Here is a 12,267-nt window from a genome sequence, read left to right on the forward strand (position 1 = left end):
CGCGGCTATAGGGAAGTCTGACTCAGTCCAACGCCAACGTTGTCAATCTCTAACGCTACTGACTGAGCCAACTAGCTCGGCCGTTTTAAATTGACCGACGATTGTCAAATAAATTACGGAGTTACCGGCACCATTCTAAACAAGACTAAGCGATTTACTTGAGGTCGACGTCTGTTGATTTACTCTGCAACGACGAAGAATGAATTTTGCTTTATAACAACTTTTGAGGAGTCTAAATTGATTTTAAATTTCATAATTAGTCTTTTAAATATGTTGCAATGTAACTATGAGCAAATCTGCCAAATGATGTTACCAAAACTTTCCCCTCCCCTTAAATACATGGCTATGCCACTACTGTCTAGCAATCTCTCGCAGTTCAAACACGTGCGCGCGCCTTTGACGCTGTCGAAATGTCACCTTCATTGTCTGATAGGTACAATGGTACAGATCTTAAACTGCCATCTATGTGCTACTTTGAGACTCACTGTGGTACAGAGGTTGTTACCAAGTGTGACCGCTTAAAATAATGGCTGAAGTCAGAATAAACTTTGAGGAAAGAAAATTCATTTCAAAGTGATACTGGAAGACTCAGAACATAAGTGAAGTGCAAATGGAGTTTCAACGAGATTCACCAACGGGACTCACAATTGCTCGTTTGCGAGATGTTTGAAGATGAAGGAACTGTTCAGAATATCCATAAGAACTATTCCGAAAGACCACGAACATCCACCAGCCCCACGAGAGAAAGAGAAGTCATCGAAAGGTTTCAGCAGTCTCCTAGAAAATCTGTTCGGCAAGCGGCTCGTGGGACAGAACTTTCAAAATCGAGTGTCCATCGCGTTTTGAAGCGTGTTCAATGGAAAAGTTTTATTCCTAGATTAGTGCATGTTCTCAATGAAGATGTTCATGATCGGAGAACTGAATTTTGTGAGTGGTACCAAGCAAAATGTGAGCAGGACAATCAATTTCCATACAAGATTGTTTGGAGTGATGAGGCCACGTTTAAGTTGTTTTCCAATGCCAGGCGTTTGACAATAAAGTCATTTGACCTCTTGTACTCCAATATTTTTCAAAGATATTATCATGGCCAGCCACTGAAGCACAGATTTTGAGATGTTCCGAATCCATTTCTTGGTTTGAGTTGCACAATGGGCAATTAGGAGACTGATATATTCCAATTCTGTGCAGGTGTTTGGCCAAACAATCATGGCCTGTTGCCAATCTAAATGCAGCTACAGACGATTTTCGTGGTAAATCGGGAATTAACTGTGGATTATGATGCAGAGAGTTCCATTTTTTTCCCTTGGGATTGTGTTATCAAATTTTGTTTGTTGAAGTCTAAGTATGTAGATTTAATAAATCTCTTCACAGAGTAATACGTAGATTTAGTAACAGGTCTGTAAGTAGCAGTGCTGCCTTTCTTTGCTAAAGCATCCGCATTACGTTTAAGTTAAATGACTCAATTAATCGCACAATTGCACCTACCGGGCATCTAACAATCCTCATGTGACAGTGGAACACCATGTGAACTTACCAGGAGTTACAGTGTGGTGTGGTTTGTCAGCATTTGGTTTAATTGGACCTTTCTTTTTTGATGGAATCGTGACTGGTGCAATTTACCTCAACTTGCTACATGAATCCGCCATGCCATACATTGAAGAATGTTTAGGAATGAAGAATGGAACTTCCAGCAGGATGGAGCACCTCCCCACTACCACGCGACGTGAGGGCCTTTAGAACAGATGGATAGGACGAAGAGATAGTAACGAGTACTCCCCTCGCTTACAGGATTTGACTCCCGATGGATTTTTTTCTGTGGGGACATGTCAAGCACAATGTTTATAGCACAAAACCAGCTACAATCGATGAGTTGAGAGCAGCCATTGAAAGAGAATGTGCCCAAATACCAATCGAAATTATCCGGAACGTTTTGGATTCCATCGGTCTGCGTGCCTGAACCACAATGGCCAACAATTTGAACAATTTCAATAAATGACTGGTTTCTACACTGGTTCACATTATTTTTAATTTTGAAACTTTTTTGTATCATAATAATTCTTAACGTTGTAGTCATTGAAAGAGAGTATACATTTTTTGGTACCCTCTGTATTTACTTTACTGGAGTTTTCTTGACTCGTCCAGTTATGTCGAAAGAAAAATCATCGAAGTATACGCTACACCGGCAATGGATCAACAATGGCGTCAATTTTATTGCGGATGGCAAAGGTATGCAAGGTGAAAATGATGTAACTCCGCAGATTGAAGACGGCAATAGAATATATTAAAATAAATAAAAAAACCTATTATGCGCTTTGTAATTACGTACATGGTTAATCAGAAAATCAGTTTGGTAACAGCGCATCGCCGGCTCACGTACGAATACACACGAACTCGGGTCTGAATAACAGCAATCCGTCCCTTAGTCACTGCAGTAGGGTTGCAAGACTTCCTAATAAAGATACGTCTCTTTTCTTGTATTTAATTTGCAAGAAAACCGTCTATTTTCTTTAAGAACTGCAAAGGGATAGATCATGTCTCATCAGCAGGCTTCGAGACTTTGGACCCGATACAATAAGTTTACTGTGCATGGACTATAGGTTGTTGACTCGCTGCAGGTAGATAGAGATGTGTTGAGGTAACAACGTTGCTATTTAGAGTAGAGTACGGTAGTATGGGGAAACACACATATGTACATTCTGAAAGTAAATATACATTACACAATGATAATGTCAAAAGAATGTGAAAAGCATTTATTCTCCTGTCTTTTATAAGCATTTGTGTTTAATTATACACAGTGTTAAAGGTGGAAATAAGCATGTAGCAATTTTAATTTTTTAATTTATTCTATTGGTCGTCTTTAGGAAGTGCAGTTATAGTACCGAATTGCAATGTACTATAAGATACATTCTCAGTGTCTCAAACGTAAATCTTTTTCGGTTATCTGCCAAAGTTTGTAGCTATTGTAGAAAGCTGCGCTCTACGTCACATGACGTGATAGGAGCAAAACGAAAAAACCTAACATCATAGCAGTCTCTAAGAGACAGGACTTCATTCTCGGGTGACTCTATTTCCACTAATTTGCTGTTTATGTTACACAATGTTCCATATCCGTTATTTTTACATAATATTGATTTCCACTTCTGTTTTACACGTTTAGTAACCGGTGTACTTGATGTCTCATTAATTCTCTGCATCATTTTATAAATTAATTTGAGGGCTTCCGGCATCTCTTGCTCTGACTTTTCTAACCGTGTAATAGTTTCAGACACAGTTTGTATGAAAACCAAATGATTCGTCAGAACCTTCAAATCCCGAGCGTTTTCCTTTGTGTATTTGTTGGCACTCATTCTACAGTACCCCCACCCACTGTAAGCTTTACCACTATACTCAGTACGCCGTTATGCGGATTTCCCACTGAACTGCTCTATTGGGTCCGAAGTCTCGAAGCCTGCTCATCAGTTTCTCTAATGATAACAAAAATCAGAATTGTACGGATGGCACTGTTAGGTGCCTGCTAACTCGTTAGTGTACAAAACGCGTAGGGTGGGGTCACTACCGATGAAAAAAAATTCTTACCTTACTATAAACATACAGTGCTCAATCGGAACAAACTGGAGACAGGTGAACTATGCTTTGCTGCATATGCCTAGTCAAGGAGACAATTTATTGGCGCTCTGACTAATTTAATTATAAACTCCATTTGCTTGTTGGACCCAGGACAGGTCTGTACACTTAGGCTCCCTATATTACGCGATGGTTGTCCAAATCAGACGGGTGGCATTCGTGAATCCGACGCTGACAAGTGGACCACCCTGCCTTAGTCCCTGATAGAGCCAGGTTTCGTTTCGCAGACGAGCAGCCCGATAAGCATCAGAAGTCCAGCCTTCATCCCCAGGACTTCACTCCAGCCTATATTTACTACTGCAGATGATGATAAATGGTGGACTGGGAGTGTTCCGAGAAAAATCATCTGCGACGCCTGCTTTGTCCACCACAAATTCCATAAGGACCTAGCCGGGAATCGAACCCGGGTCGTCTGAATAGAAGACCAACACGCCAGCACTTTAATCACAGACGTGGCTTAGCTTGCCAGGTATAAAGAGAATAAATTTCCCATTTCTAGCTCAAATCGTTCCTTTTACTACAAATAGGAATATTCTTCCTCACGTTTTTATTGTAGAGCACGATACCCCGGCAACCCTTTGGTAACGGCGGTAATATATTTCGTGCGAGATCGTGCGTATTTGCTTGCTTTCCGCACAAAACCAATCCGCGGAAAGTCTAAAATTCCACATTCAGTATTCCCAACCTAACACACATAACAATTTCCCTCTTCTTACCGCTTAAGTGACATATTCAGTTTACTGCTTTAGGCTTTTAACATATTATTTTTAGAGACGTTCAATATAGTAATAATTATAAATTGAAAACTTACCACTGCAATTTCACCTAAATTGCACTGTTAATTATTATTTTTAAATATTTGCAAAAATTAAGTAAACTCTACAACTCCACTAAAGTTACTGCAATCGTGATGCAAGTAACATTAAGGAAGCCGTGAAAAAATCAACAAGATTCCAGACTCATCAGACTGGGGCAAAAAAAAGACAGACGTATATCACGGCCTGCTGGAGTATAGTAAACACAGAAAACATTTTAAAGTAACAATGTTGAAGATAGGTATTTTTGTTTTGCAAATTTGCCGTCATTGAACAGAATCCAAGATGGAGATTTCATTGCAAACATATCCTCTTTCAGGTATGTAATAAACGATCGTCGCACAAAATAATGTACGATACACGAGCGGTATGTTTTCTTTCAATTCTCGGAAATTAAAAAAGCTCAACTACGTTTCGCTTTTTCGAACTTTTCCTCGAACATGAAAACTTCAACATACCGCTCTTGTAACGCATATTACTATTCTACGACTTTGCTAATATTTTCCTCCCTTCTTTTCATACTACGCTATCTCGGAACATTACATAAATCCTGAACAACGCTTCACTCTGAGGCCAGATAATATAATCAGTTCAAAGTTACAAGAATTATGTCGTTAAGTGGATGAACGGTATAATAGTGAACGCTCAGCTATCGCTTAATTAACATGACACAATTAAGCAGGAGCTGTGATTCTTCTGCCAGATCCCACCATCGACAAGCAGTAGCATAATACAGTGAGGTTCCAAACAATTTTTTATTCCTTACATTACAAATTCTCTAGCCCAAGAATTTTAGATTTCAATCCGCCTATTTTTATTCTTCTTTCTCATATCATGTTTAAAGTATTGAGATAGCGTAAAGAAATGTTATTTCAAGAACGAAAAAGTGGATTTGGTCTCGTTGTGTTTACCGACTTTTTCTAAACCATGCACAAGGTCTCGTTCTTATTCAGTATCTACGACTCAATTCATCTGGAAATTATGCACATCAAATAACGCAGAAATTTCAGAGGGACATGATAGCGATCCAGGTACAGCAAATAAAACCACCGAGTTCGTAAGATGAAAAAGATGAGTTTTCTCGTGGAAAGTGTTTGACGACACTTTGTGGTTTTTTCGGGGAGTGAGTATGGCTCCACTGCATTGATTGAAGCTTTGTTTCTGCATTCACATACCGCACCCAAGTCTTATCTCCTGTCACAATCTGATCGAGAAAAGCATCACCTTCTCTTTCGTAACTCTCAAGAAAGGACAGTGCTGCTCCCAACTGCTGAGCCTTTTGTTCCTCAGAAAGGAGTTTAGGCACCCATATGGCAGAAAGTTTTCGGTAGCCCAAATATTCGGTAATCACTTTGTACAGAAGAGTACGACTAATCTGTGGAAAATCCTCACTAAGCTCCGACATGGTGAACCTGCGGTTTGCTCTAACCTTTTCGTCAACCAAACGAATCAGATATGCATTCACGATACTCAGTCTACCACTTCTCTCTTCGTCATGGACATTGATTCGCCCATTTTTTTGAACATACGGCACCATTGTCTTACACCACCTTCACTCATTACGTCTGGCCCATAAACTTCACAAAGTTGGCGATGGATTTCACTAGCTTTACAGTTTTTGGCCACAAGAAATCTTATTACAGAACGTACCTCACACCTGGCGGGACTTGCGATTGCAGCACACATTTTGACAGCACATAGCCCAGAGAGGAACAAAGACACGACCTTGACTCTACCGCTGCTCGACGCGTACTGCTTCAAGGTACCTCCACCGCAAGAGGGGCGCCACTGTCTGTTGTTACGCACGCTATATGAAAACGGAAGTTACTTTATGAATAGCCCTCGTATTATGTGACAGGTTAAGTTAGATGTGTAGTATTATGTGTGTGGTTCATGTTTGCCTCCAAAATTCGTATTAAAATGGATTTGAGGGCAGTGGGATATGATGATAAAGACTGAATTAATATTGCACAGGATAGAGACCGATGGCGGGCTTGTGTGAGGGCGGCAATGAACCTCCAGGTTCCTTAAAAGCCATAAGTACGATAAGTGCAGTATTATGAGAGAGGTTAGGTTAGGTGTGTATTATGTGAGAGGCGTTGGTGACACTGAAAACACCATCAGGAGAATATGACCGTTCTTTTCATTCACGTAAGACGAATTTGGGGCGGACTGGGTGGACATACAGCTCTCCCAATGGTCACATCCAATTTCCAGTGCTCCATACCACAAATCCTAGGCAATTTCAAGGTATTTTAACAATTTTCTTTAGTGCCAGTGACATAAGTAACCTTCACCAAAATATCTTATTAATACAACGATTTTCACTACTGAAATCACCGAAACTAACTCAGCGCTAGTTTCACCTAAAAGACGGGCGGTCACTTGCATTACCAATAGCTCAATACAAAGCGAGTTTTCGTAAGGCCAAGTATCAATGACGTCGACCTGGTTGGCAAGTTGGTATAGCGCTGGCCTTCTATGCCCAAGGTTGCGGGTTCGATCCCGGGCCAGGTCGATGGCATTTAAGTGTGCTTAAATGCGACAGGCTCATGTCAGTAGATTTACTGGCATGTAAAAGAACTCCTGCGGGACAAAATTCCGGCACATCCGGCGACGCTGATATAACCTCTGCAGTTGCTAGCGTCGTTAAATAAAAAACATAACATTTTAACAGTATCAATGACAGGTCAGGTTTGGTTAGTTCAAATTTTTGGTATGCGTTGCATACTACTGGCATTTTGGTCGGTAGATGGGTATGGACAGATATCAGTCTTACTTTGGTAATGCAATTGTAAAGAATTACCTACACTTTTTCGCAGCCCCCATTTTCCTTGCAAGGACGAGTTTTTTTTGCGTATCTTTTAAATGTTTCTCCTCCCAGTCCTTTCATTCGATACAGTTGGAGCCAACTGGTTCTAAGTTGATATGTAGCCCCGATAAAACACCGTGAAACTATATATCATAATAAAAGAAATCAACAGAAAATAACGCCAATAACGTAACAATGAGCAACAGCATTCCTGTGGAGAACTCGAACGTGAAGTGGACGCTTTATTACAATAAGAAAATCCATATGCAAATTTTGTACTGCCAGGACTGTACCGTAACTGAAATTTTACCAGTGATGTCTGTTTATGATATAAATTCAAAGGTTTAAAAATATTCCCAAAACTAAATTAATTCTAAAGTTCTGAAGTCAGATAAGAAACATTACAAAAAATGATTTTTACAACTGCACGAAATTGTACTGCACCTGTATTGCAGGCGTGCTTCGAACATGTCACAAAGGAGAGCGGTGGTCACCGTATCTGCGAAGTGTCTTGAAAGATTGTGCGACCTCTTCAACGTTCGGTACTGGTACAAGTGACGAGCAAACAAGCATACAGTCGTCGTCGCACAACTCCATCTGTGCATTCTTTAGTTTCTCCTTAGCCTCTCTCGTAAATGCCTAGTCCATCATTATGGGGCCGATGATGCGAAAGAATAATAAGACAAGATATTGATAATCACGGAAACAGTGACGAATAATATGGCGGTGGCAATGATCAATGTACCTGCCTCGACGTCAATATGCATGCTATAATACGAGATACAATTAAGGAAACTGCTCAACAACCAATCCCCGAGACCAAATGCTACAAAGTTCTGGCCAACCCAACGCCGTAAAACATTGACTAAGTGCATCACTCCATTCAGAAGACACCAATCAATCATCTGCATTCTGAATTGATTGATTACTGTTCTACTTGTAACAATGTAGAGACACATTCTTTTGAAGGCTGCAAAACATGCAAAACATAACACTAATTACACAATAACAATAAATTGCCCATTCAGGAACTGATATACTTTCAATTGGTGTTATTTAAAACTCTTTCTCCCAAAGTGCATGTTATGGACTGTGCTGAAAAAAAGTTCCTAATTGGGTAGAGCCACTGAATGTCATAATAGCCAACACTTCGATTATGTATATGTAATGATCTACGAAATCAAGAGTCAGTTTAAAAACTGATTAGTACTCAATACTATACTATGCCTGTCAGTATATGCTACCGTACCATGGTATGGCCCACAATGAAATGAGCAATTTTCATAAAAATTCAAATATTGTATTAAAACACTTAATCGCAATCACATTTATAACACCATCAACATGGAAGTTGTTTCAAAATGCAATATAACTGCAAATGCTAAATGTTCAACAGAAGGAGCAAATTCAACTGTCATGATTACTTTTGTTGGTTAAAGTTACACTTTCAGAGCAAAGAAGTCGGACTATATGTGAATGATCACAGTTTTCCTGCTAAAGAACTGCGTACTATAATCTAATATTTAAGTAAATAATCACAAAAATATCTTAAGACCAAGGAGATTGCTTCTCTTTCATACTCAACGTCATACTTCACAAAAATTATGACAAAAGAAGGCAACTTACTACAGAAATTTTCACAGCGTCTGCATGGTCTCCAACACCGAACTGGAATGCGAGAATCACACTCCCGTCAATGAAAACAACGCGGAATGTCACACAACCGCAACAAAATATAACCTCGAGTAACTATTTCCTTCCACAACACAGACAAGAAGCACACAATCACATTACAACTAGACTCCACTCCTGTCGCAAAGAATCCCACCCCTGCTAACTGGACGAAATGAACCCTTCCAAAGTACGGAGCCGTCGGACAGGTCACGTGATGTCTGCAATGGGTCGGCGCCACTGCCTTTTACGCTTCATCTTCAAAGTTTTCCTGTTTCAATAGACGTCGAGTAAAGAAGGCAGTGGAACAGTGTCACGATCAACGAGAAGGAGAACATAGAGCGGCCATTGTGTCGCCATGTTTGAAGAAAATTGAATGACCGTCCTCTAATTATAGCTTAAGCGCCCAAAACAGAGTGGGCGTAGCGATAAGTTTGCGTTGGAATCGTGAAGCTGTCAAAATTTTGTTTGCATAAATCAGTTAAACTGAAATGGAAAAACCTAGTGTTTCGTCAACTATGTGCTAGTAACATAATCTAAAATAAAGCACTTATTACGCTAAATTTAAAACACTTGAGTTATTTCTATACTTGTTTTTTTGAAAGATGGGACATGATAGTTAAGCGGCCGAGTTTGGAACTACAGTGCCATGTTGCCAATATGGACTACCATGCCGCCAACCGATGGAAGCTAGCAATTGTCGTTAAGATTGCTGACGTTAAAACAAACAATACAAAAATCGACAGAGAATCAAAGACGAAACGTACCAATGCTAACAATGTGTGCAGAATAAATGTCGCCAAGAGAGCTATTAAGCACTCACCACGTGCGAACTGTAAGTTTGGCAACTCAACCGTTGTTACCATAGCAACAGGCCAACCACGCTATGTGATATTCAGTCGTTTTTCCGATCGCAACGCTCCTGTCATGTCCCATCTTTAAAAAAAAAAAAAAAAACAAGTATAGAAGGAAAGCTTAAAAGAATAATCTAAGCAAAATTGTCATGTACGTATGACAAGAAGTCCTAGCAAATATACTGAAGATAATATAAATATTCCTAGTTTTTTTTTTTTTTTTATGCGACCTGCAACATTGCCTATAAAATGAACGAGTATGATTTGGATGATTTTATTAAAATTATATTTTAAAAAATTTATAACAAATAATTTAGGATAACAGTATTATGGTGACTGGCGAGGTTCAAGCTAAAACTGGCTTCCTGGACATCTGAAATATTTATAGAAAAGCACGACAGATAATCACATGAAATTAAAAGGTATATGATATCCTACACCTTTCACGTCAGAGGTGAAACAACATAAAGCGACAAAACATTGTCAATTTACTATATCCACATAATGGTTAATTGATTGGAATAGGGTTTGCGAAAGTACGTCGTTATTTTATTTATTTTTGGTATAAGTAACATTTCTGTGAGTATTTAATTATTTTCCCTTGTACCATCAATAAAAAAACACGTATGCTTTAAATTTTTTTAAGTTATAAGTGGCTGTATGCAAGTACTTACGCGGTATTCTGAAACTCAAATAAAATACCATTTCGGATTCCGTAATAAATTACGTACATCAATACACTGAATCTTGATCATATGCACTTAGTTTTGTATCAATTAATGTCGAAAATGTACATGTGACAACGAAATCAAAGCACTATAAAACGTCAAACGTCATGCCTTTATTTCGCCTCCACTCAGCGTTGCCAAACCTACCCATGCTCCGGCTTATAACTGAAGATGGCTCTCATCAACACACGGCCTACTTGATTGGAAGGCCACCACGCTGTAATTGCGGCAACGCTGCTTGGGGGCTCAGACTTGTGGCAGATTGGGAAATTGCTTACAGAAGTTCTCACTGTCATTCTCATTAGAGTAGAATATCGCCGAAAACCCCGAAACATTCCTCAGTGTACAAGATGTCAACGTGGTGACAGACTACAGTTGGTCCCGTCTGGTCAACAGCTGAATTACCATAGAGGAAACAATTTTCTCTATGTACATACGTATATGATTGTTTCCCTGCTGGACGACACCTAAAGCACAGTCTAGTACATACCTGCACAAACAGCGCTCAACAAGTACGCGCGCTCCTTCGGAGCAGGAGAGCCATGTTTACCGCTTGCCAAAACGGAGAAGAGAATGACATGGATTTGCTATAGGTAGAGGAGAGAGAAACGACCACTCAGTTATCTAGTGGAGTGCAGTGTGTAGACCTATTCTCAGTAACTATTTCACGTACTTCGCAGTACTCAGTTGAATTTTCCAAGTTTCAGTTATAATATACTACACCTACTCAGTACTAACCAGAACTTGGAAAACTCAGGTGGCCCAAATTTTGTTTCTGAGTCTGTACAAATACACTGAATTTTTTGGCAAGTTTTTAGAAGTCCAGAAAAATAATCTTCATAGAAAGAAATAATAAAATATTATTATTTATTAGTCACGTGCATGATAAACGACCCGACGGTCTCACCTTAATCCCATGGTCTAGAGGAAAATCTTTAATTTGGGACTCCATTTGTGTTGACACTCTTAACTCCATCTCACTTACTGAATACCTCTAGATGCACAGCGTCTGCTGCTGAATGAGCCATGAAGAAAAAAGTCAATAAATATGCTCATCTTTTAGACAATTATATATTTAGCCCCTTTGCTGTGGGCATCTTCGGTCCTTGAAGTTATTATGCTGAAGATTTGGTATCTCAAATTGGCCAAATTTTGATCTCCACTATTGGTGATCACCGATGCACTAATTATTTGCGTCAACACTTAAGTATAGCTATTCAACGTGGAAATGCAATGAGCATTTTAGGTACTCTTCCCAAACTTTTCCTTCTTTAAAATTCATTAAATTTTTATATATATAAAAAAATATAAAAAGAACACCACCACCATCACAGCCCAAAGTCGAGTCTTAGCCTCCTCAATTTTCTTCCTCCAACTGTCCCTGTCCTTTGCTAATCTTCTCCAGGCATTGTTCTGAGATAGTTCTGAGAATCGATCGTTACCGCATCTATCCATCTATTTTTGGGTCTTCCAATTGGTCTTTTACCATGTATTTTACCTTCTAAGATCTTCTTTGGTATTAAGAATAGTACAGCACAAGTGAAATTAAATGTTCACTAAAACTACAGCCAGGTGTGTGTGCGTGTGTGTGCGTGCGTGTATATATATATCTCCCCTGATATAATACAATGTGTCAGCAGAAACATTCTGCTATAATTCTGTCACTATGTGTTTTAGGAAATTCATAGAAAGAACAGCTCAAAGAATTTCAGGAAATGTGTAATTGATAATTGTTGACCGAAACAATAGATGGCAGCACAAGA

At 39.3% G+C, this 12,267-nt stretch overlaps 1 protein-coding gene across 1 annotated transcript in view; it reads right to left on the reverse strand.

The window, feature by feature from the left end:
* Positions 1–9,112, reverse strand: part of wit (wishful thinking) — a 38,047-nt gene extending 28,935 nt beyond the window's left edge. Inside the window, exon 1 of the mRNA XM_069836431.1 lies at positions 8,878–9,112. The gene's annotated coding sequence lies outside the window, so the exon portion shown is untranslated. The remainder of the gene's footprint in view (positions 1–8,877) is intronic.
* Between the last annotated feature and the right edge of the window lie 3,155 nt (positions 9,113–12,267).

Source organism: Periplaneta americana, chromosome 9, assembly GCF_040183065.1.
Source record: "Periplaneta americana isolate PAMFEO1 chromosome 9, P.americana_PAMFEO1_priV1, whole genome shotgun sequence".
NCBI classification, from domain to species: domain Eukaryota; kingdom Metazoa; phylum Arthropoda; class Insecta; order Blattodea; family Blattidae; genus Periplaneta; species Periplaneta americana.